Source organism: Zingiber officinale, chromosome 9B, assembly GCF_018446385.1.
Source record: "Zingiber officinale cultivar Zhangliang chromosome 9B, Zo_v1.1, whole genome shotgun sequence".
Classification (NCBI taxonomy): Eukaryota; Viridiplantae; Streptophyta; class Magnoliopsida; order Zingiberales; family Zingiberaceae; genus Zingiber; species Zingiber officinale.
In genome coordinates this window covers 35,293,750-35,319,068 of record NC_056003.1, presented here as the reverse complement: position 1 = coordinate 35,319,068, position 25,319 = coordinate 35,293,750, and the positions used below count along the sequence as shown (strand labels likewise).

General features: G+C 42.0%; 1 pseudogene; it reads left to right on the top strand.

Annotated features, from left to right (window-relative positions):
* Positions 1 to 1,522: 1,522 nt before the first annotated feature.
* On the top strand, positions 1,523 to 24,445 carry LOC122022928 (annotated as a pseudogene).
* The last annotated feature ends 874 nt before the right edge of the window (positions 24,446 to 25,319 follow it).

Below are 25,319 nucleotides of genomic sequence, written 5' to 3'. Positions count from 1 at the left end.
AGTATCATTTTTAAAAATAATATTTGGTTAGTTGAATATTTTCAATCGGAATGAACTTAAATTTCTTTTTTTACCCTTAGAGGAAAATAAGAGAAAAAATTAGATGAGAGACAAACTTGAATGTGAGAGAAACATATGATGAGAGAGAAAGTGTGATGAGAGAGTGTGTGATGTGAGAGAAAGTGTGATGAAAAAAAATGAAGAGAGAGAAAGTTTGATGAGAGAAAATGAGGAGAGAGTGCATGATAGAAGAGATTGAGGAGAGAGAGTGTGATGGAAGAGATTGAAGAGAGAGAAAGTGTGATGAGAGAAAATATAGAGAGAGAGTATGATAAGAGAGATTGAGGAGAGAAAAAGTATGATAAGAGATAAAGTATGATGAAAAAATGAGGAGAGAATGAAGAAAGAGAAAATAATGAGAGAGAGTGTGATGAGAGAGAAAATAGAGAAAAAATTGTAGAGAATGTGTGATGAGAACGAAGAGGAGAGAGAGTATGATGGAAGAGAATGAAGAGAGAGAAAGTGTGATGAGATAAAATTTGGAGAGAGAGTATGGTAAGAGAGATTGAGGAGAGAAAAAGTATGATAAGAGATAAAGTATGATAAAAAATGAGGAGAGAATGAAGAGAGAAAATAATGAAAGAGAGTGTGTGATGAGAGAGAAAATAAAGAAAAAAATGGTAGAGAATGTGTGATGAGAGCGAACGAGAAGAGAAAGTATAATGAAAGAGAATGAAGAGAGAGAAAGTGTGATGAGATAAAATTTGGAGAGAGAGTATGGTAAAAGAGATTGAGAAGAGAGAAAATATGATGAGAGAGAAAGTATAATGAAAAAAATGAGGAGAGAATGAAGAGAGAAAATAATGATAGAGAGTGTGTGATGAGAGAGAAAATAAAGAAAAAAATGGTAGAGAATGTGTGATGAGAGCGAACGAGGAGAGAAAGTATAATGAAAGAGAATGAAGAGAGAGAAAGTGTGATGAGATAAAATTTGGAGAGAGAGTACGGTAAGAGAGATTGAGGAAAGAGAAAGTATGATGAAAAAATGAGAAGAGAATGAAAAGAGAGAGAAAATAATGAGAGAGAGTGTGTGATGAGAGAGAATATAGTAGAGAATGTGTGATGAGAGAAAATGAGGAGACATAAAGTATGTTGAGAGAGAAAATATGATGATAGAATGAGGAGAGAGAAAGTATGATGAGAGAAAACAAGGAGAGAGAGTGAAATGAAAGAAAAATTGAACAAATATACTAAGGGTATTTTCGTCCAAAACTTAATTCTTATTCTCATTTAATTAAAACCCAAGGGAGGAGGTGAGTTTTATCCATACTCAAGTTTTTGGGTTTCATTTCAAAATCTTGATTCCATTCCCAACAATAAAACACAAGATTTGGGAATGAATCCATTCCCTCATTCCCAAACCTCTAAACCAAACGTCACCTAAGGGTATTTTTGTTCAAAACTTAGGGGGTGTTTGGTTGATGGGTTTGGAAATGAGAGAATGAAATGATAGTAAAAGGTAATGTTTGGATTGTGAGTTTGGGAATAACAATTTGGGAATGATTTTTAAATTTATGATAATTAATAAAACCCATATAACTAGGTGAGTTTCATTTCCATTTCCATTTCCATTCCATTTCACCTTACTATTAAACCCATACAATTTGGGAATCATTTCCATCATTTAACCAAATCGTTCACATTCCTATTCCATCAAAACTCAAAGTAAGGATGAATTTCATTCATACCCAAATTTTAAAAATTTTCGTTCAAAAACAAAAATTATTTGTTTTTAAAATCAATCAATGAAATCTAAACACTTAATTATTAAAAATCAAAAGCCGTCTTCTCGGCGCGGGCGGCGCCGCTGAACCCTCGGCTGCTGATCTGGTAACGGAGCTGCAGTCTCTTCGGTCTCAGTTTCTCTCCTCGACGACCGCCTCGTCTCCCGCTTCCTTACCTCAGTCGCACCGCACCGCCCCGCCCCGCTCATATGCTCTCCTCATCTTCTTCGACGCCAACAAACTTCGTTCCAAAGCTGATCTCCTCCTTCCCCATCTCCACTCCGATTTCTCCGTCCTCTCCTCCTCCTTCGCCGCCGCCAACCATGACGACGACGCGTCGTCATCTCGCGTTTTCTTCAGTGCCATCGAATTCGGGGAGTCCCAAAAGTCATTCTCCCTCGTCGGCGTGTCCAGCCTTCCCCATGTCCGCCTCGTGCCGGCTTCCACTCTCTCGCTTCTCGATTCCATCCTCATGGACCAGTCCGAGTTCTCCCGCGGCGCTGAGCCCATTGCTGAATTCCTCGAAGTCAAGGCTAGGATCTCCCTTGGTGGTCCGATCCTCCGGCCGCTCCTTGTCACCTGCCGTCTGGTCCTCCTCGCTTCCATCCTCATCTCCGCCCCTTACCTAATTCGTCGCATCCTGGAGAGCGGCACTCTCTTTCACTACCAACGCCTCTGGATGTCACTCGCTCTCTTCGTGTACTTCTTTGGCGTCTCCGGCACGATGCACAACCTGCATCATCCATAACTTGCCCGTGGTTTTGCCTAATCGCAACAACCTCAATCGCTTAAATGTTCTTTTGCCAAGGACCTGGGATGCAGCTGAGGGCTGAGGGCTGAGGGCCGAGGGCTTCGCAATTGGGTTCCTGTGCATGGTCGTTGGACTTTTTCTAGCCTTCGTGACTCATTTTCTAGTCAGATTTAGGAGCATCTCCTCTCAGAGGGGATTCATGCTTGCGGGGATGACACTGGCATACTGGGCAGTGATCAAAGTGATTTATTTAGATAATTGGAAGACTGGCTACAGCATGCACACTTTCCATCCCAAGAGTTGGAGGTGATGTGAGATCAGGTCAGTGCTTTCGTTTCCTGATTTTTAATTTGCTTTTGGATGTCTCAATGGCCAAAAGTACGTTGATTGCCTAAAAACATATACCAATAACTGTCTCTGGTGGAGTGTTAAGGGTGTTTTTGAGTTGAAGTGGATCATTTTTTAGTTGGTTCATCATGATGCTTTGGTCCAAATAGTTTGATGGCCTAAGCAAGTTACTATGGCAAAGAACCAAAAAAAAAAAAATTATAGGCTTCCCAGGAGTCTATGATGGAGTGTTCAAATTGGGTTTGGATGAAAAAAGAATCTATTGAATTGAAAATGTACAGTTCAAAGTCACCTTGATAGTCATTTGCAACTCAAAAACATCTAATACACCACCTAGGATCTTTAGAAGTTTTTGTTCTGTTTTTATTATTAAAATTGTTGTTTCTTGGCCATCAAAGTGTGTTTTTGCTAAAACACCTTGATAGGGCATTTCGATTAAATATTCGATTAAATATTTTGCCTATACATTTCATTCCTACAGAATCTTGAGTATACTATTTTGTCCAAAATGAGAAAGTTTGGACCATCAAAATGATTTGAGGAAAAGGAGAGGTATAATCATTTAATCAGGGAAATGCTGAGTATATAGAAAAAGTGAGTAGCTTGATTTTGAAAAATCCAAATTTTAGGAAATATTCCTAGTTTTTATTTTTTTATTTTGTTTTTCAATTTTTTTCAACTTCTAACAACACTAAATGGTGTCTATGTTCTAGGGTAATTTATGAAAAATAGAGAAATGATTGGCCTGCATTGATGTCATTGCTTGTAAAGGGAATAATTCAATGCAATGGGAGAGAGGCCTTGATGGTACCATGGCTTCTAACAAGTTGGCCAGTATTGCAAGTTGGAACACCTTTCCAAAATAAGGGAGTTAAAGCATAAGTTAGGATACCTTTCCTAAATAAAGGAGTTTAAATCATATTGATCTCTTGAGCATGGATTGAAATTTAAGCACAATATGGTTTTTAATTAAGAAAGATGATAGAGTTTCTAAGCAAGAGTTGATAATAATTTAGTTTACTTTCCGATAATCACTCTTAAGATGGCAGTACTCTTGGAATTGGTTACTATGAATCTGCAGCCAAACAGTTTTATTTTATTTTTTTTGAAAGTGCTTACAAGTGGCATCAATCTGACCACTGCATTGCACATTTACATTATGTGGACAAATAAGCCATTAATATTAAACTTTAAAAGGAACACCTGTGCTGAATGGTACACTCCATATGCCAATAGCAGCTAAGGAAAGAAGCATTGGTCTAGGACTTGAGGTTTGTTAGAAAGCACAAATTGTAAATGATTCCTATTAATGAAGTATCAAAGATCTTATTTTCATATTTTTCAACGTAGATCACTATGTCTTCGTGATTCCTTCATAATTTGTTATATGACGGATGATCTTGTTTGAAAACGGTGAAGATGATTGGCTGGATATGTGGCTCCTCGGTTGACCGTGTAAAGTCTCCGCTCCGTTCTATTACACAGAGAACGTCAGTGCTGGACCAGGGAAGGGGTTCCGATTTTGGCCCTCCGACATTCAAGTTAGTCACCAGAATAGTAGAAAAGACAACAAGGAACTGTAACAACAACAGGAGCTTTAGCACAAATAACACATACTTCCGTCGGTGCATGAACCCCCTTTATATAGTGCTCCGGTAGCAGACGTGCATACTTCTCAAGGCATGTACGTATTTTCCCAAATGTCCTATGAAAAAATATGTCAGAAAAGTGTGACACCATTCCTTAACAGGGCGTGCAAATCTCTGGCACGACAGTAGAAGCTTCCATCGTACAATTTGCATGTTGACCATGCCCCTGTTAGCGGCGTTGACTCCTAGAAGGATATAACGAAATACGTAAGGGATCCTACTGTTTGGCCGAGCGAGGGAGCCGCTCGATCAAGATTCCCCACTCGGTCGCTCAAGCCTGTTCTTCTCCGTGGTCACTCGGCTCAGTAGATCGCCCTTGCTAGGCCAGACAGGTGGTCCGGTCGGGCTAGCATTGACTTGGTCACAGTTGTGAGCATCTTCATAGTAGTCGTCCCGGCCGGATGAGTGATCAACTCAGATGAGCCTCCGGGCCGATCAGATCCTTTATGTCACTCGACACTTTGCCACCCGTTCAACCGACTTTGGTGAGCCGGCGGTTTCCTACCTTTGATCGCCTTGACTTTGACTTTCATGTCGGCTGCTATTTCCGCCTTTGACTCACACTTGGTGGGCTCCTTTTATAGCCGCATCACAAGCCTTCCCCTTAAGTCTAGTCGAAGGAGGCTGTAGTCCGACTGACTGGACGGACAGTGTCTTCGGTGACCTCCAAGACCGATTGGGCATTCTAGGTTTTAGAGATACCGCTCGTCTATCACTTACTGACATGGGTTTAGAGCTGCTCGGCTATGGCGAATACTAAAGTTGCTTTCTATCATGGGTTTAGAGTCGTCGCTCGACTATATTTTACTGACCTGGGTTTTGAGTCGCCGCTTGGCTATGAGACAGAATGATTATTCTACAGTGAGTCATTCTATGACAATGTCTCCGCTCGACTGCTTCTTAGTGAGAGATTTTTGCAGATCGGGATGCTTGACGACAACAATTTGTGAGTTTTCTAACTTCTCGCCGCTTCCTTTGCCAAATGAGTGCCTTATAATGGCCGCTGACACCATCCCTATTTCTTGAAGACTATGCAAATCTCCTGTTATTAATGTCGAGCATGCCACCCATGCCCTGTAATTAAGTCTCATTAATGCTTCCCTATCGCCAGGCGCCACGTGCCCTGCTTTTTGCCGCCGCACGTTTGATGTGACAGGAGGATATCCGCGATTGATGTGACAAGCATCGTTTCGAATTCAATGGCTAGATCTCGGCTTTGTTTTCCGTAGCCCTCGATCGGACGACCCAGAGTGGCCGTCCCCAGGGTTTATAAATCCTTATTCGCTGTCTTTCTTTTACTTCACCGCCTCTTCCTCGCGCATGCTCTTTGCTGATTCTCTCCTTCGTCATTCATCGCTGGCGATATTCCTCTGTAAGCTTTCCTTCCCTTTGCTCATCCGCTCCTTAATTTTCGTCGGCATCTTCGCTTCTATTTTTCATTGTTTCTTCATGGCCGCCTCTTCTCTTCCTCCGCCAATCGTCGGCTTGTGGTATACATCCACCAAGTTCGATTTTAATGGCGACGAAATAATGTAGCTGCAAATGGCCTATAATATTCCCGATGACCACCAAATAATTATTTTAACTGCATATGCACGCCCACATACGCCACTGGACGACTACCTTACTTTTTTTAAGGATCAATTTTTGGCCAGTCTGCGCTTCCCAATCCATCCCTTCTTCTCTGGAGTCTGTAGATACTTTCATATCCTTCTACCATAGTTAGTGCCAAACTCCTTTAGACTTTTGTGTGGAGTGGTAATCTTGTTTCGCTTGTACGACATCCCGCTTGTCCCTTGCATTTTCTATTACTTTTACTATCCTAAGCTTTCCGAGACGGAGACCTTTCTGTTACAGGCCCGAGTGGGCTCTGTATTCTTTGACAAGATGTCTTCTTCCAACAAGTACTAGAAGGAGCATTACTTTTTTGTTCATCTTCCTGAGCGGCCATCATTCCCGACCGATTGGCAGATGGAGTTGATAAAGCCTCCCGCTTTGCGCAAGTATTGCTGGGACCTGACCTACCTCGAGGCGGCCGCTCATCTCGTCGGTTAGAAATATCATATACATAAGCTGCTGCACGAAGACGTTCTATACGTTTTTTTGGGCTGAGTCTCCTCCGCTTACGGCTGCCCAACTCATTAGGTAAACTATTTCTTCCCAAGTCGCCTTAGAATTTAACTGATTTCACTTTCGATTTTGCAACTGAAGTCATGTTGAAGTCCTTGCTAAGCGGCAAGAGCAAGCTCTCCGCCATCGAGATTAACGCTCGCGGAGCTGTCGAGCTGGATAACCGCAAGCTTATGACGGTCGGCAGCTCAGCTGATCAAATTGGTGAGGCGAGCCGAGCGGTAGGGAGTAGCGCAACCGCTACCACTGGCGAGCTTCCTTTTGAGCGGCCCACCATGGTCCCGGTGGTCGTACTCTCTGAGTTACAGCCGACCAACTTGGCCGATTCTGGTGAGCCAATGATCTAGAGACAGCGGAGAAAAAGGCTTCACTCGGAGGGGACCTCCCGCTCGGGAACCTTGGCACCTGCGCCCATGGAAGCGCCTACTTCTCGACCTCCGCCGAACGAGGCGAGAGTGTTAGTACCCTAAGGTAGTTTTGATGTGATCAACCAAGTCAAGTTAGCTCCGGTTGGTTTTTAACCCCTATGTCTAAGTGTGCAAGGACTTAGGAGCACAGGAAGTCGAGCGAAAGACGCAGCTAGCTAGAAGGACGGCACGGGAGAGAGCCGATGGGCTCGGTGCATCCGAGGGAAAGGTACTGCGGAAGAGTAAGCGGGCAGACGAGAAGGTGGTGTTAGAGTGTATACTAAAAGCCTAGCTTTTGGTATAAACATTTATCTAGAAATAAGAATCGCATTGGTCAAATGTCTACATTTATGATAAATGAAGTTGTTCAATTAATTTATATTGTAGATAACATGGTGTGTGGTGTCACACACAGAGGATCATGTTATCAGTACCTTATAAATTATAAACAATAGCTCACGACCATAATGGAAAGGAACAAACCATTGGAAGGTCGTAGTGTAATTAGGTATTAGTTTATCTTAACTATATAATTACACTAGTACACTTAGAGTGTATTGAGTAGGACCATTAGAGGTCGTTTCTTTTATACTGACTTTATAAAGAAACAAAGACCTCAGTTATTATGGAAGTGTGTGCTCTTAATCCTAATATAATAACAAGCACATATATTTGATATTTATTTCTTTAATTTATCAATGGGTGAGATTTAGTTCGATGAATCAATAAGCCCGATAAGTTGGGAAATGATATCACTTATAGTGTGTGTTGTTGATTATAGAAGGAAACTGTGTCCTAGTGATCTAGGTTGAGAATGTCCCCAAGAGGAGCTCATAGGATTGTCATGTTAAACCCCGCAGTGGACTTCCGACATGACGATGAAGTTGAGTGGTACTACTCTTGGAGCTAGATATTAATTAAGTGAGTTGTCAGTAACTTACTTAATTAGTAGACATTTGTTATCTTAAACACAGGGAGACTAACACACTCATAATAAGAAGGAGCCCAAAATGTAATTTGGGATTGGTGCGGTAGTTCAATAATAGTTCTTTAGTGGAATGAATTATTATTGATGAAATTAAGTTGTGTGTTCGGGGCGAACACGGGATGCTTAATTTCATCGGGAGACCAAAACCAATTCCTCCTCTCGGTCCCTATTGTAGTCTCTAGTATATAGAGATTTATACCCACCGCATACCCACCTTCTTACCCATCCAATGGGGCCGGCCAAGCTAGGGCCGGCCAAGACCAAGTGGATGAGTCATGTAGGTGGCCGGCTAAAGCTTGGGTCCCAAGCTTAGGTGGCCGGCCACTAGAATATTAAAAAGGATTTTTATTAAAATTATTTCTTATGTGGATATCATGAGTTTAAAAAATTAAAAATTTTCTTTTATAACTTTCTACAAAAGATTAAGAGAAGAGATTAATCTCTTTCCTTATTTGTAGTTTAAAAGGATGATTTTAATTTTTGGTAAAAACTTTCCTTATTTGTAAATCATCTACATGTTTAAAAGAGAGTTTAAAATTTGAAATCTTTCCTTATTTGTTGATTAAAGGAGGATTTTAAATTTTAAGAAAACTTTCAATTTTAATCATATTCATGATTTAAAAGAGAGTTTAAAATTAAATATTCTCTTTTATAAGTTTCTACAAAAGATTAAGAAAAGATTTGATATCTTTCCTTATTTGTAGATTAAAAGAGATTTTAATTTTTTAGAGATAACTTTCTTTTTATCCACATGTTTAAAAGAAATATTTTAATTTATAAAATTTCCTTTTTATTAACCACCATGAAGGGAAAAATTATTTGAGAATTTTTTATTAATTTCCGGAAGCAAATTAGGAAGTTTTAATTTTAATTAATTAAAATTTCCTTGATTAAAGGATTAATATGGGCATTAACATGATGAAAAGAAAATTATTTTTAATTAAATAAATTTTCCTTTTCAATGGCAAAAGAATTAAGGAAGTTTTTATTAAATTTTTCTTATTTGCCAAGATCAAGTATTATAAAAGAGGGGGTAGAGGAGGCTTCATGAAGGATGTCTCTATTATTTTTCTCCCTCTCTTCTTCTTTGGGTATGGCCGGCCCTTTTCTTTTCTCTCCTCTCCTTTGTGTGGCCGAAACTCTCTCATGGTGGAGATAGCTTTGGTGGCCGGATCTAAGAAGGAGAAGAAGGAGAGAAAAGAAGCCTCTTTTCTAGCATCCCTTGGAGCATGGTGGTGGTGGCCGAACCTCTTCATCCTAGAAGAAGTTTTGATAGCCGAAACTTACAAGGAAGAAGAAAGTGCTTGGTGGTTCTCATCTCGGAAGATCGTTGCCCACACAACGTCCGAGGTTAGAAGAGGAATACGATAGAAGATCAAGAGGTTTTTCTAAAAGGTATAACTAGTATTTTTCTTTCCGCATCATACTAGTTATTTTTGGAAATAATACTAAATACAAGAGGCATACGATTCTAGTATTTCGAATTTGTTTTCGATATAGTGTTCTTTTGTTTTTCTTTTCCTTGTGATTTGATTGTTCTTTTCGGTTAACCTAAAGTTATTTTAGGAAATTAAATATTAGCTTTCCATAAAAGGTTTTGTCTAGTCGGTGGTGGTTACTCCCATATCCAAGAAGGCCATGTGCCTCGCCACGTCAGTACTGGGAACCAATTATGGAAATTAATATTTAATGGAATTAATAACTTAAGGTGATTTGGGTCGAATGTGTTAAGTTCCGCAGGAGATCCAAGTCTAAACCTAAAAGAACAAATAGATTAAGTTTTGGATCAAACGTGTTAAGTTCCGCAGGCGATCCAAAATTTAATTTAAAAGAACACATGGTAGCTAGGAAAAGGTTCAGACCTTTGTACAAAATTTTTGTACAGTGGAACCTCTAGGTTTTTCGAGTAACAACCAACAGGTGGCGCGTGACGTTTTCGAGGGGTGAGAAGTCGGAGCGGAAGATTGTTTGAAGGCCGGAAGTTGGGTTCGGGTGAGCCCTATTCCAGGAGGCCGAGATCACCCAAGTGGAGCAGGAGCTGGAGCAAGAACCCGGACCAGAGTTAACAAGCTGTTGGTGTGGGTAGAGCTGTCAGACGGGTCAACCCGTGGCGGGGCGGGTTGGCCCGTGGCAGGCCGACCATTTGGCGAGGCGAGCCGACTCGTCAACTTGGCAGGTTGGAAAATTTTCAACTCAACCCAATCCAAGGCGGGTTGCGGGTTTGGCGGGAAAACCCGCGGGCCCATCAATTTTTTTTAAAAATTAAAAAAATGTTTCATATCTTTAACATTTTACTTCGAAAAGGTTCATCAATTAAATGTATCCATAAACATGTATTTTAAATATAAATGGACACAAACTAGTACTAATGTTGGATGAAAAATATTATTTTTATTTCAAAATTATAACAAAGAAAAATTATAAATTCACATAAAACTTAACTTATATGTGTTTCGCAACCTGTGGGTCAACCCAAGCCCGTCGCGGGTTGACCCGTGTGGGTCGCAGGCCTAGGCGGGTCGGCCCGGGCCAGGCTTGGGTTGATAACATTCTAACCCAACCTGCTTAAATTGTTCGGGCGCTCGGACGGTCCGGGCGCTCGGACTTGGTCCGGACGCTCGGACCATGAAACTTATTCGGATCGCGTCAAACATGATCTGTTGCGACGGGGATAAAGTTTTATCCCCCTCCAGGTGCTTGGAACTCTTCCAGGCGCCCCGATCAGGGTTGTACAACCCTGGTCCCAAAAGCCTAGAAACAACAAGAAGAACACTTGTAAACGATTTCTTTTGTCTAGCTTCGTATTTTTAGTTCTTCAATTGTTGTAAAGAGGCTTCTCCGCCTGAAGGAGAAATCAGTGCGCTTTCCACTTCCTTGGATTAACAACTTACCCGGTTGTAACCAAGTAATTCATTGTGCCTCTTCTTTTTAATTTTAGTTTTTTAATTATTTTTATGCAAGTGTTATTTTTTATTAAGCCGTAAAAGTTTGAGGAATGTTGTTTTTCTTTGCAGGGCTATTCACCCTTCTCTAGTCGGCCGCCAAGGGTCCTAACAACTGATATCAGATCCAGGACGCCTCATAAGGACTAACCGCCAACTGAAGCAACGAGATGATGGCCGATACAAGCATTCATCCACCAAAGTTTGAGGGAGACTTCGTACAATAGAAACGTCGGATGGAGGTATTTTTTAAAACGGATTTTGAGATTCTGTTAATCATGAAATATGGTTTTGTAGCCCCCAAAGACCAACATGGAGCTGGAAAGGAAGAGTGTTTATAGACGAAGAAAGAACAAGCTGATTTTGTGGCGAATGATAAAGCAGAGTTCCATCTACTAAGTGCCCTTCTGCCCTAGGAGGCCAATCGAATTGGCAGCTACGACTCCGCCAAAGAGCTCCGGGAGAAGTTCCTGGAACTCCACAAAGGCACTTCGGAAGCAAAGTTAGCAAGCTGAGACATCCTCCGAACCTAGCTAACAAACCTGCGGATGAACAATGGAGAAAAGGTAGCGCAACTCCAAGCACGACTCAAATTACTCATCACTCAGCTCAACAATCTCGAAGAATCGGTAGCGAATCGAGATCGCAAGAACTCCAGAATGATCATTTTAGTAAATGCATACTACATCTCTAAAGACTTTGAGGTAAATACACTAGAGAATTTGTTTAGTACTTCACGAAACTCAATGTGCAGATTCTAAAGAAATCGAAAAGTCGAACAACAATCTTGCCTTGAAAGCCAAGAAGGAAGATTCTGTCTCCGAAGCGTCGATCGACGAAAATGAAGCGGCACTACTAGTAAGAAAGTTTAATAAATTTATTAAAAGTAATAAATTTAAATCGCATATGAGAAAACATTATCAGAACAAAAGGAATGTCCGATGTTACAACTGCAACGAAGAAGAGCATATCAAGGATGACTGTCCAAAATTAAAGAACAAGGACAAGGACAAGAACAAGAAGCCAGCTCGGCCTAAGCATAATCTAAAAGCCACATGGGATGAATCGTCGTCCTCCGAATATGAAATCGAAGCCTACGCCGGACTAACCTTAATGACAGACCATCAAAAGGAAGACGAAACCAACTCAGAGATAAGCATCGACGAAGGGGGAGGATCATCAGATGAAAGTTGAGAGCATCAGAATACGAGGTAAGTCAGGTACGTGCCTTATATTTTGAAAAGTCGTTTAAATTTATTAAGATTCTTTCCAAGGATTTAGTAAAATTAGAAAATGAAAATATAGACTTGAAAAGACAATTAGCCAATGCATGCCCCTTAAATTTGTTTGATAATTTAAAATTAGAAAATGTCAAATTGAAAACAGAAATAGAATATTGGAAAAATCGTGCATGCTCAAATAATCAAAATATTAGGAGATATAATAGTTTAAACTGGTATTTTAAATACCATAAGGGCTAAATTAGGAAAATATCACAGAAATACATTCATAAGAAATTTTTGATAGATCCAGTAGGTAGGAACCTGTACAGTTCCAAAATAATATTTAGGTTAACTATTTTTTTGGACTTAAGGACTTTCAGAAAGAAAATTAAATGTTTAAATTCTTTAATAGACTTTGTCTAGAAGTGGTTGATACTCCAATAACTAAGAAGACATAGTGTCTTGCCAGTGTCTGGAAGTCAATTACTGAATTAAATAAATCTGATCATTAAAATTTGTTGAAGTTATTTTTTTTTAAACGTTAATCTAAACAATTTTTTCCGTTAGAATTTGTTTTTGAATTAGTTATCAAAATGCAAATGCTTTAAATTTTGCTAAAAAATTCAACTTTTTGTGAAATTTTTCTGTTCAACCCTTGTAAATTTTTTTTCAATTAAAGGAGTTTTTTTTTTGTTTTTCCCTTAGGCTTTGAGTTTTCGAAAGTCATTTTAAAATTACTCTATTTTTAATGTGATCAAAAGGGGGAGTAGTAAAGATTAAGTCTAGGGGGAGAGTAGTACAATTTTTTCATTGTTTTACTTAAATTTTTTTTACTTGCAAAATTTTATAACTGTTATTTTATAACTGTTTTTTGTGATTTTATCCTAACTTAACTTGGGTTTGCTTACATCAAAAAGAGGGAGATTGTTAGTACCTCAAAATAGTTTTGATGTAATCAATCAAGGCAAGTTAGATTATGTTGGTTTTTAATCCATGTGTCTAAATGTGCAGGAACTTAGGAGTACAGGAAGTCGAGCGAAAGATGTAGTTAGCGAGGACGGCATGGGAGAGAGCCGATGGACTCGATGCGTCCGAGGGACGAGGTGCTGCGGAAGAGTACGCGGGCGGACGAGAAGGAGGCATCCGATGTTTCCGAGGGACGAGAAGCCGGAGCGGAAGATTGTTCGAAGGCCAGAAGTTGGGTTCGGGTGAGCCCTATTTCGGGAGGCTGAGATCACCCAAGTGGAGCAGGAGCCGAAGTTAGAACCCGGACTAAAGTTAACAAGCTGTTGGTTCGGGCGCCCGGTCGGTCCGGGCGCTTGGACCATGAAACTTACTGGTTTTCTTGAATCTGTTTTTGATCCGGCTCAAGCAGCCGGTCGTGTTTTATCTGAAAATATTCACCTTGCTCAGGAGCTTCTTCGTAAGTATTGTCGCAAGAGGGTTTCTCCTAGGTGTATTATGAAGGTAGACATCCAAAAAACTTTTGATACTGTTGATTGGAGCTTTTTGCATGAGGTACCCATTGGCCTGGGCTTCCCAATGATTTTTGTTGCTTAGATTATGGAGTGTGTTTCTATTGCCTCATACTCTATTTCAATCAATGGTGGTCTGAATGAATTCCTCATTGGACGGAGGGGGCTTCGTCAGAGTGATCCTTTATCCCCCTTTTTGTTTGCTACTTGCATTGAGTTTCTTTCGAGATTGGGGGACACAACCTCTTCGGATTTGAATTACCACCCCCTATGTGCACGGTCGGGGATCACCCACCTTGCATATGCCGATGATCTCTTATTTTTTGCTAGGGGGGATGCCACCCTCGGTATCTATTTTGGTTAAGTCTTTGGATATATTTGGCAGATGTGCGAGGCTTAAGGCAAACAACCTCAAGTCCAGTTTCTTTCTGGCTGGTGTGGATGACATGACTCGTCGTTCTCTAGTGGGCCTTACGGCTTTTTTCTGAAGGGCTAATGCCCTTCTTGGGTATCCCTCTTGCTGCGGAGAGATTGAGATCTGCTGATTTAGATCGCGTCAAACGTGATCCGTTGCGACGGGGGTAAAGTTTTATCCCCTCCAAGCGCCTGGAACCCTTCCAAGCGCCCCGACTAGGGCTATAAATACAGCCCTGGTCCCAGAAGTTTAGAAACAACAAGAAGGACACTTGTAAACATTTTCTTTTGTCTAGCTTCGTATTTTTAGTACTTCAACTGCTGTAAGAGGCTTCTCCGCCTGAAGGAGAAATTAGTGTGCTTTCCACTTTTTTGGATTAACAACCTCCTCGGTTGTAACCAAGTAATTCGTTGTGCCTCTTCTTTTCAATTTTAGTTTCTTAATTATTTTTATGCAAGTGTTAATTCTTATTAAGCCGTAAAAGTTCGAGGAAGGTTGTTTTTCTTTGCAGGGCTATTCACCCTCTTCTAACCGGTCGCCAAGGGTCCTAACAGAGAGCTCGTCTTCCGCCGTCCCTGAGAGGACGACAGTTTTACCAACGCCTCTTCGTCTGATCGAACTCCATCAGTGTTGGAATTGTCGATTGGCGCATTTTAGTATAGCTAGTTTCCTTCTTTCCACTGCCGGCCAGTTTGGAGACCCCAGTCTCCACTATCTGATTCGGTTGGATGTAGACACATCTCCACTCTGATCCGCCTACCCACTAACACTTGGCGCACCCCCGACGATGACACACCTCGGTCGCCCGAGCATACAATTCACATTTTGGTCCTCTGGCTCAGACCTGGGCGGACGCCCAGAGCAAGACAATGACCATTCCACCTCGGGAACTAGCTGACAACTTCACTCAGAAATCCATCATGGTATGTTTCCCAAGAGTTGTTATTCGCCTTTGCTGCATCGCTCTGACTTAAACTTTTTGTAGCATTGGGTGGAGAGTCTAACGATGTGCGGCTAGCCTTCCTCGAGCACGACAATAAGCAGTTGCGCGCCTCGACCAGCGGATCAAGCGCGTCCCGAGCTGCTGGCGAAACGCTTACCGTTAAGGTCACTCAGCTAAAGGAGGATTTAGAAAAATCATCCGAACAACTGGTGGGCTCTAAGCGGGCGTTATTGACAGAGAGGAAGAAGAGCCAGGAGCAAGCTCAACAGCTCGAGCGGCTCAACAAGCAAGCCAAGGACTTTGACTCCAAGGTCAAATCAGCAAACACTCAGAAACTTCGAGCAATAGAGGACTTGGAGAAGAGAAATCTAGAGGCTTGGGCCTTGGAGAAGAAACTAAAGGAAACAGAGACAGCTTTAGCGCAAGAGCAATCTAGCCGATCAACACAATAACAGGAAATTGCCGATTCAACTGCCGAGTTGTAGTCTCTGAAGGCCGAACTAGAAGCGTCCACGAGCCCGATTAGCTCGAGGACTTCTGAGCTAAGTATCTTCGCTCGGAAGGCTTCAATCAGCTCTTCTCCGAGGATTCTATGACCTTTTGACCTGGGCATAGCGGGCACCTTCTCGCAGCTGAAGGATAACGACCACTTGTCCGTTGATGTCTCCGTTGATTCCGTTCGGAAGGATGAGCTTGTGGCCTCACTCCCTGAGGAAGTCGTTGTTGATCTAGAGTAGCTCTTCTTAAGTTTTTTATCTGTTTTTTTGTACTTCCTCTAGTTTTTTTTAAAAAACTTCTAAGTATGAATCAACACCCCCCCGTTCAGCTGCATACAATGTTTCATTCTTGAAGCTACCAAGTACTAATCCATACACTCCCGCTCGGCGATTTAGTGTGTTCCGTTTAACCAAGTTACACAGTGTAATAGGTAGAATTCCACGATCAACGTTCGAGCGACATCCCGTTGTAAAAAGTAAGGACAGGCGCTTGGCTCAATCGAGTCGAGTATCTCCCACCCTTGATGTTTTCGTGCGACGATTCCTCTCCGCCCACTCATGATTCGCCCGGTCGGGTTAGGAGTGTCTGACCCTTGGCATTTTTATTCGAACGTCTTGATGATGCATGCTAGATTCTATAACCATCGCTCGACTATTGAATCGGGATTTATAGTCGCTGCTCGTTTGTCTATCCCTCTTGTACTCGAGTTTATAGTCGTTGCTCGGTTGGTTGTTTATCAAGGCTCAAGGTTTTATAATCGTTGCTCGATTTTAGTTGTTGTCGACTCCCGAGTTTATAGCCGTCGCTCGGCTTAAGTTGTCGTCGACTCTCAAGTTTATAGCCGTCGCTCGGCTTTAGTTGTTGTCGACTCCCGAGTTTATAGCCGTCGCTTAGCTTAAGTTGTCGTCGACTCCCTAGTTTATAGCCGCCACTCAGCTTTAGTTGTCGTTGACTCCTGAGTTTATAGCCGTCGCTCGGCTTTAGTTGTCGTCGACTCCCGAGTTTATAGCCGCCGTTCGACTTTAGTTGTCGTCAACTCCTAAGTCATAGCTGCCGCTCGACTTTAGTTATCAGTGCTCAAGGATTTATAGTTGCCGCTCGACTGTAATTTTCATATTTGACACGAAGACTATACTTGCTTATAACTTAGTCGGACAGCTCAAGGTTCTGGGACACTTGGTAGATTTTCATTCATATTCTCCTGTACTCATGGAACAAACATTTCTACAAGTGTATCTGAATTTAATCACGCACCTCTCACCCGACCCTATAGGGCTGGAGATGGTTTACTTCCAAGGCCGCTCGAGCTTTTCCCCCCTTTTCATCTTGTAAATAAAAAACTCCCGAGTAGAGCTTCTGAATGACTTTATATGGTCCTCCCCACGGGGCTTCTAGCTTGGTAACATCGCCAATCGACTTTACTCTCTTCCATATCAAATCGCTAACCTGGAATGACTTTGGGATCACCTCCGGTTGTAGCTTTGCTTCATGCGTTGCCGGTACGCCATGAGCCAGACAGCGGCTTTATCTCGCACTTCGTCCACCAAGTCGAGCTCCATGAGCCTCCGATCGGCATTTCCCTTGTCGTAGAGTTGCACCCGGTCAAACTCTACTTTACTTCGACCGGAACCATTGCCTCACCCCCCCCACACCAGATGGAACGGGGTTATACCGATCGCCTCTCTTGGTGTGGTGCGATAAGCCCACAATACGCTTAGGAGTTCGTCGACCTAGCTGCCTCTAGCATGGTCGAGCCGAGCCTGAATCCCTTTGAGGATTTCCCTATTAGTGACTTCTGTCTGACCGTTGCTCTATGAATAAGCCACCGAAATGAAAGCTTGTAAGATGCCGTAGTCATCACACCACTTTCTGAGCCTCCGCTTTGAGAACTATCTTCCGTTGTTTGAGACGAGCTTGTGAAGGATGCCGAACCGACATAAGATGTTTTGCTATATAAATTTGATAACCATGTGCTCGGTTATCTTGGTGAGCGGCTCATCCTCCACCCACTTTGAGAAATAATCTACTGCTACAAGTAGAAATTTTCGTTGCCCGGTCATCATAGGAAATGGTCCAATGATGTCCATGCCCACTAGTCGAACAGACATAACACAGTGGATACTTTTAACTCTTCGGTGGGTCGGTGAGGGGCGTTTTGGTATTTTTGGCAGGATAGGCAAGTGGCCATCGTCCGAGCGGCGTCACCTTGCAATGTGGGCTAGAAATATCCGGCGAGCAGGATCTTGCGAGCAAGTGATCACCCGCTTGGATGATTACTGCATGAGCCTTGGTGAACTTCTTGCAGGATGTACTCAATGTCATCCGATCCGACGCACTTAAGTAGCGGCCTTGAGAAAGCTCTTTTATATCATTGATCTTTAATTAGTGTGAACCGGGCGACCCTCCTTTTTAACCACCTAGATTCCTCCCTGTTGGACGATGTGACACCCGATTGGAGGAACTCTATTAGGGGCGTCCTCCAGTCGCTCAGAAAGCCCATCCTGGCCGTCGTATCGATATGTGCCACCAGTAACACCTGCTCGACTGGCTTATCTATGACGACTGGAGATAAAGAATTTGCTAACTTGGCCATCTCGTTAGCATACTGGTTGTCCGACCGGGGGATCTTTTGTATAATCACCTCTTGGAAACTTGTCTTCAGTTTTCGAAAGCTTCGGCATACAACTTGAGTCGGGCGTTATTTATCTCGAGCATTTCCGATAGTTGTTGAGCTGTCAGTTGAGACTCCGAATGGATGAGGACCCTTGTAGCTCCAACATGCCGAGCTACATGCAGGCCATTTATCAGGGTTTCATATTCTGCTTCGTTATTTGTAGCCCGATAATCTAACCGTACGGACAACTGCATTCTATACCCGCGTGACGATATTAAGAGGATGCTGATTCCACTACCTTGTCGGGTGGATGAGTCGTCTACATATATCTTCCAAGTCGCGTCCGGCTCGGCGTTCTGTACCTCGATGATGAAATCAGCTAAGGCTTGAGCCTTGATCACCGTCCGAGGTTGATACTATATGTCAAACTTACTCAACTCGGTGGTCCATTTAATCAGCCGTCCGAATGCCTCTGGGTTAAGGAGAACTCTTCCCAGTGCTGTTAGTAATCACCACGATGGGATGTGAGAGAAAGTATAGACGAAGCCTTCAAGCGGTGAGTACTAGCCTGTACGCCAACTTTTCGAGACAAGTGTAGTGAGACTCTGCATCTTTCAATATATGACTTAAGGAATACACCGATTGTTGTTCAGTGTCGTTCTGCTGCACCAATGCCGAGCCAACCGCATGCTCTGTGAATGACATATATTCAGAGCAACTCGTCGGCGATGGGCTTTGCCAATACAAGTAGGGAGGTGAGGTATTTCTTAAGTTCTTCCAATGCCTTGTTGCATTACGTGTCCGACTGAAATTTCGTCTCGCGGGGCAGGATCTTGAAGAATGGGTGACTCCGTCGGACAATTTGGAGATGAACCTTGACGATGCGGGGATCCGTCCGGTTAGCTGTTGGGCCTCCTTTAAGTTGCGAGGCGGGGACATGTCTTACAACTCCTTCACCTTGCTCGGATTTGTCTCGATTCCCCGTTCAGTCATGATGTACTCGTGAAAGTAGCCGCTCTTCACCCCGAACAGGTACTTGCTCGGGTTCAACTTGATTCCGTACGTCCTCAGGGTTTGACAGGTTTCTTCGACGTTTGTGCAAAGGTCAGTGGCTTGGAGAGATTTTATTAATATGTCGTTGACATATATTCCATATTTCGGTCGATCTATCGTTGGAACACCTTGTTCATCAGTCTTTGGTAACTGGCGCCGACATTCTTCAGTTCCAACGGTAGTAGTAGGTGTTGGAGCAATCCCAATGGTCCGCGGGACCATGTGTTTTGGTGTTTGGGCAAAGGGTTTAAGTTAGGTTCACCCTTGTATTTGATATGTGTACTTGAGTTGTGCAGGGCTGCAGGATACACATGTGACTCAGGTTGATGGCTTCGGGTCCGGTGAAGGATGGAGCATCCGAGGGACCGTGGACAAGGCAGGGAGGACAAGGGCCGAGGGAAGCGACTTCGAGGCATACGCGAAGGATGACATTGGGGACGAGCCGCGGGCTTGAATGCATCCGAGGGACGAGAGCCAAAGGAAGTAGGCTTGAAGGCAAGAGGTCAAAGCTGCAAATGAAGCGTCAAATGAGTCAAAGTGCATGAGAGATTGTACTCGGAGTAAAATCCTAGTTTTAGTGTTTTACTGTAGCAGTCCTGTAGCAGTCGACTGCATGATATAGCAGTCGACTAGCAGCGAACAGAATGTCTCTGTTCGCTCGGTTAGTGTGGAATCGAGCCGTTGGGATGTAACGGTCGAATTTCCACAGAGGGCAGTCGACTGCATGTTTTGGCAGTCGACTGGTAGGCGGGGTTTTCAACCCGCGGCCTATATAACCAAGACTTGAAAGCTTGGTTATCCCTGACGAAATTGGACTTGGTTAAAGTCTAATTAGTAGTCTACCAGTGCTCAAAGGTTTCCCTTGTGTCCAAGAGGTCTTGGTGAGTTTGTGGCGAGGTTTCTCCACCCACATGGAGGTTTGAGCTAGTCGGAGTTTGCCGGGGGCTAATCCACCGACGGATAGGGATCGTCCACCTTACGGACAACCATGGAGTAGGAGCCCTAATCTCCGAACCACGTTAAACGATCGTGTTTGCGGTTTGCATATTCTTTCTTATTCTTGCCTTTAGTTTAGCTTGTTTGTTTTGTATTTTCGCTGCGTAAGCTAACAAGTGTAGGAAGATCAATCGATTTGGGGGTGCCGTCTATCCAACCCCTCTTCAAGCTGGCCACCGATCCTCAACAGTAGGTCCCGTTGACCGTAATGAAGTTGACCTTCTTTTGATCTTCCTTGCCGAGTGACACTTGATGGTAGCCCTGGTACGCATCAAGTATGCAGATCAACTCACAGCTCGTCGTGGAGTCCACCATTTAATCTATAGGAGGCAGGGGATAGAAGTCCTTCAGGCAAACTTCGTTCAAGTTGCGGAAGTCGATGCAGACTCACCACTTGTTGTCCGGCTTGGAGATTAGCACAATGTTGGCCAGCTAGCTCGGAAATTAGACCTTACGGATGTGATCAATTTCTAGCAATTTTTCTATTTCCACTCGGATGATCTGATTTTGCTCCGAGTTGAAATCTCTCCTCCTCTATTTCACTGGCCGCACATTCGATCGGATGTGAAGCTCGTGCTGCGCCACGCTGGCTAGATGCCTGGGAGCTCATGAGTTGACCAGGTAAACACGTCATGGTTTTACCAAAGGCAGGTGACCAACTCTGCCTTCCTCTCATCTGTCGGCGACAAATCTTGTGGCTTCCGATCGGCTGGGTTGGATTTGAACCTCATCTTTTTCATCATAGATCAGCCCAGGCAGTTCCTCCATGATTGTGTTCACCTCCAAACGTTGAGTCTTCCGAGCGTCCCTTGCCTCAGATTTAACCATGAAGACATAGCACCGCCGAGCGGTTAATTGATCACCTTTGACTTTGCCCACCGCATTGTCCATCGGGAATTTAATCTTTTGGCAGAAGGTGGATACTACGACTCCGAACTTGTTCAAGTCTAGTCGGCCCAATATTACATTGTAGGCGGACGATGCATCTACCACGATGAAGTTTGTGGTCCTGGTCCTCTTGAGAGGCTCCTCTCCGAGGGATATGGTCAGCCAAGCCAACCAATCGGCAAAACTTCATTGCCCGTGAACCCGTACAACGGGGTCGTCATGGGCTGCAATTCCCTCCGATCGATTTGCAACTGATCGAATGCTTTCTTGAAGATGATATTCATCGAGCTGCTTGTATCCACAAAAGTTCGATGAATAATATAATTAACTATTACCACTTGGATGATCAAGGCGTCGTCGTGAGGGATCTCCACTCCCTATAGGTCCCGAGGGCCAAAACTGATCTCTGGTTCCTCTGCCTTTTCTTTGCTGCATCCCACGACATGTATCAATCGCTAGGCGTGAGACTTCCTCGCTCTGTTGGAATCACCGTCGGTCGACCCTCAGCGATCATCCCGATTTCACCCCGAGCCGCATTGTTTCGGTTTTCCTCCTCCCGAGCTGAAGGTCGAGCCCGCTCAGTCGAAACTCGGGCGGGACTTGCATTTCCTCTTCGTTGAGGTTGGCGCTGCCGATGCTTGGCCGCTGGTGCATGAACCCCCCTTTATATAGTGCTCCGGTAACAAACATGCACGCTTCTCAAAGCACATGGACGTTTACCCAACTATCCTATGAAAAGATGTCATAAAAGTGTCTTTGACACTATTTGTTAACAGGGCGTACAAATCTCTGAGATGATAGTAGAAGTTTCCATTGTACGATTTACCTGTTGACCATGCCCCCTGTCCGACGCTGACTCCAGAAGGATATAATGAGATACGTAAGGGATCTCATTGTTTGGTCGGGGAAGCCGCTTGGTCAGGATTCCCCGCCTGGTCGCTCAAGGCTGTTCTTCTTTGTGGTTGCTCGACTCAGTAGGTCGCCCTTGTCCGGTCGGACTAGCATTCACTTGGTCACAGTTGTGAGCATCTGATGTCTGTAGTCATCCCGGCTGGATGAGTGATCAGCTCGGATGAGCCTCCGGGCCGATCGGATCTTTTATTCCGCTTGGCACGTTGTCACCCGTTCGGCCGACCTCGGTGAGCCGGCAGTTTCCTATCTTTGATTGCCTTGACTTTGACCTCCACGTCAACTGCTGTTCCTGCCTTTGACTCACACTTGACGGACTCCTTCTATCGCAGCATCAACAGAGAAGATAAAAGGCAAAAATTGGAGCTTACACAACTCAGGATGCCAAAACCCCAAACCCAACATGATCAAAAGGATCCTCTGTCCCGTGTTGTGTCGGGCACAAGTCGTGTCCTGGGCGACTCCTGTTTGGGTGGGGTTTTAAGTTTAAAAATATAAATAAAAACAGGAATCTGACTCGATGCAGTGCGGTAAAGGGGCTAAAATCCAAAAAGGTTGTTTACACGTACAACAATTAACGACTATTTTATCATTATTACCTCTAAACTGATTTTGGTATTTCTGAAAAGCATATGAGATGACAATTAGGGAGTTGCGCTCTTCATACTAACATAAGTTTTCTTCTGTTTGATTGCATTGTTTTTTTTTTCCTTTGAAAGCTTCTTTCCATTCTCTGGTCTGTGATGTGTCCCTTTGTCTTCTTTATAAAGCTTCTTGGATTTGAAACAAGCACACTATTTCTGTCTGACGTGTTCATCTTATATCCTGCAGGATTGCAGGTTCTTCCATCTTATGGTTTTAGTAACGTGATGAGATCTTCCATTTATCAAGAAGATTAGTTTTAAGTTAATAGTTGAAATGAAGTGAGCACATTCTGTACGATCAATTGTTTAACTATCAAACTTGTTTTGACCATACGACATCAACTTTTTGTTCACTAGTGAGTATGCCCTATACAAGATTGTTTCTTTTAGTTTTTTCTCCTATGCAAAATCCATGTGAGTTCTTGTATTATGAGTTTTATTATGATTCAAATAACTCACAAATTAAACATGATTTCCATTGTCAAAGATGTGAGTTTCTTCATGTGTTTCTATGATTTAATTTATGATGTCAATGTTTTGCATTTCATAAATGATTATAGTTTGAATTGTATAATTACTGCATTGCATCACTGTCTAATGATGTTGAACCAAGGATCTCGAAAATATAAATAATAAATTGTTGATGTATGATTAACAAAGAGAAACGAGTGGCTTAATGAAGAAATCAAGAGAAATTACAGAAACATCATAGTTATGACAAGTGTTTTAACTTTGACAAAGTTAATGTTGATGATCTTACTGAATACTCATGCTACAATGACTCCAAACTTAGAGAGGTTAAACAATCAAAACTCACATTGTCATACTGAAATCCCACATAGACTGAATATGAAGTTGGTCCAAATTTGCCAGGAAATAGCTTATATGGTATTCATGTTTCAATATTTTGAATTGTATCTTACATTCATTGTTTCCTAGAGTTTGCTAATATCAGTGTTTGAATTAGGGAGACATCAATCAAGCCAAACCAAGGTAACATAAGGCTACTAAACTCATCAAATGATGAATCAGTCCCAAGACCCTCTACTGAAATTAATTCACCAGAGTTGCAAAGATGAAAGTGAGATGAGGATGTTAAAGTGGATATACAAATATACGAGGATAGGCAAGATAAGAAATAAGAACATTAGAGAGAGTCGAGTTTATATCTATTGAGAAATCTTTGAAAGACGTATTTAAAATGGTATGAATATGTAGTTAGAAGATTAACAAATACATATTAAATGAGGAAAAGGAAAATCAAAGAAGACTTATTAGCAATAATAAGAGAAGATAAAATTTATTTAAATATAAATGATGATATAATTCATATAATTGATACCATCTGCTGAGATAAAATTTGGTTGTCGTTGTCATGGTCTCATAACATCTACACCAAATTTGAGGGTCAAAAAGCTTCAAAGAGGTAGGAACAAAGTGTGCAACATAGTCAAATAATTAAGAATGGGCCCAAGCTACAGGTACCACTGCAGTTTGCTTTAATATCTTCCAATATGTCATTACTGCTGTAAAGTTATTGCAGGGCAAAATATTTACTCCAGAGTAAAATCCAAATTTTTACATTAAATGTTGGCTCCAAAGTAATAAATTTTTTTCCAGTTTGATAAAATATGAAAACTATATGTCATTACTGCTGTTGGTTGCTTCCCTACTTTCACATCTTCAATTTATTTATTTATTTTTATTGCTTATTCCATTTCTGCTTCAGCATTCAAGTGAATCCGAGTGGAACAAAGTCATCACTGCATTGAGTGTCACATTATACAGTAAGTACATCTTCCCTTGGTTGCCCTAGAAAGTTGAAAACTGATTCTGCTTATACTTATCAATCTACCTCAATTATTAATTTCTTGAAAACTAAATTAATATTAAATATATTGAAGTATTTAAATTCGAACAGCATTTTTTTTCCTTCGTTTCAGTCACCACTGTTTACTGCACATGGAGGGGTCTTTGAGTTCAGGCCTCATTGAATATGTATTCAATGCTAGACTCTAACAACTTGGTTTCCCTTTCATTCCCTATATATATATATATCATAGAATGAATGATAAAAAGATAGTTTACAGTTTTTTTTTTTTGTAGATTCTGATAAGTTGTTCATTTCCCAAACAATAAATTCATGTACACTTGGCATGTGACTAACAGATTGAGAATTTCGTCTCCTTCCAAATAATAACAACAACAGAAAAAAATATTTTCATATTCCTCTTCTTTAAAAGCCACCTTCCAACCGAATAAACGTTCAAGGTTTGAGTTGTTCTTGTATTTATTGTTTAACAATTCGATGTGGTTAAATAACATTTAAAAGATGTCTTTTTTACTACATGATTTACTGAAAAATTATTGATTTACTAAAATTCTTCTATTAACCTATAACTCATGTTTTTTTTTCATAGAGATTTTAATGTATAAGGACTTAGAAAATACATGTAATCTTTTCTTTTACTACTAGAGATAAGATTTTACTTCGTGTCTTGCGACTTTATAGTGAAGGTAAGTTTAGAGTTTAGCAAGAACATTGATTCAATGTATAAAGGAGAATGTGATGATTTTTTCCCCATGTTATTCACCAAATAATAGCAGGATCAGATTTGATATTAGAATTTGATTAAAAAAAAACTTGTGTGCTAATTAACTT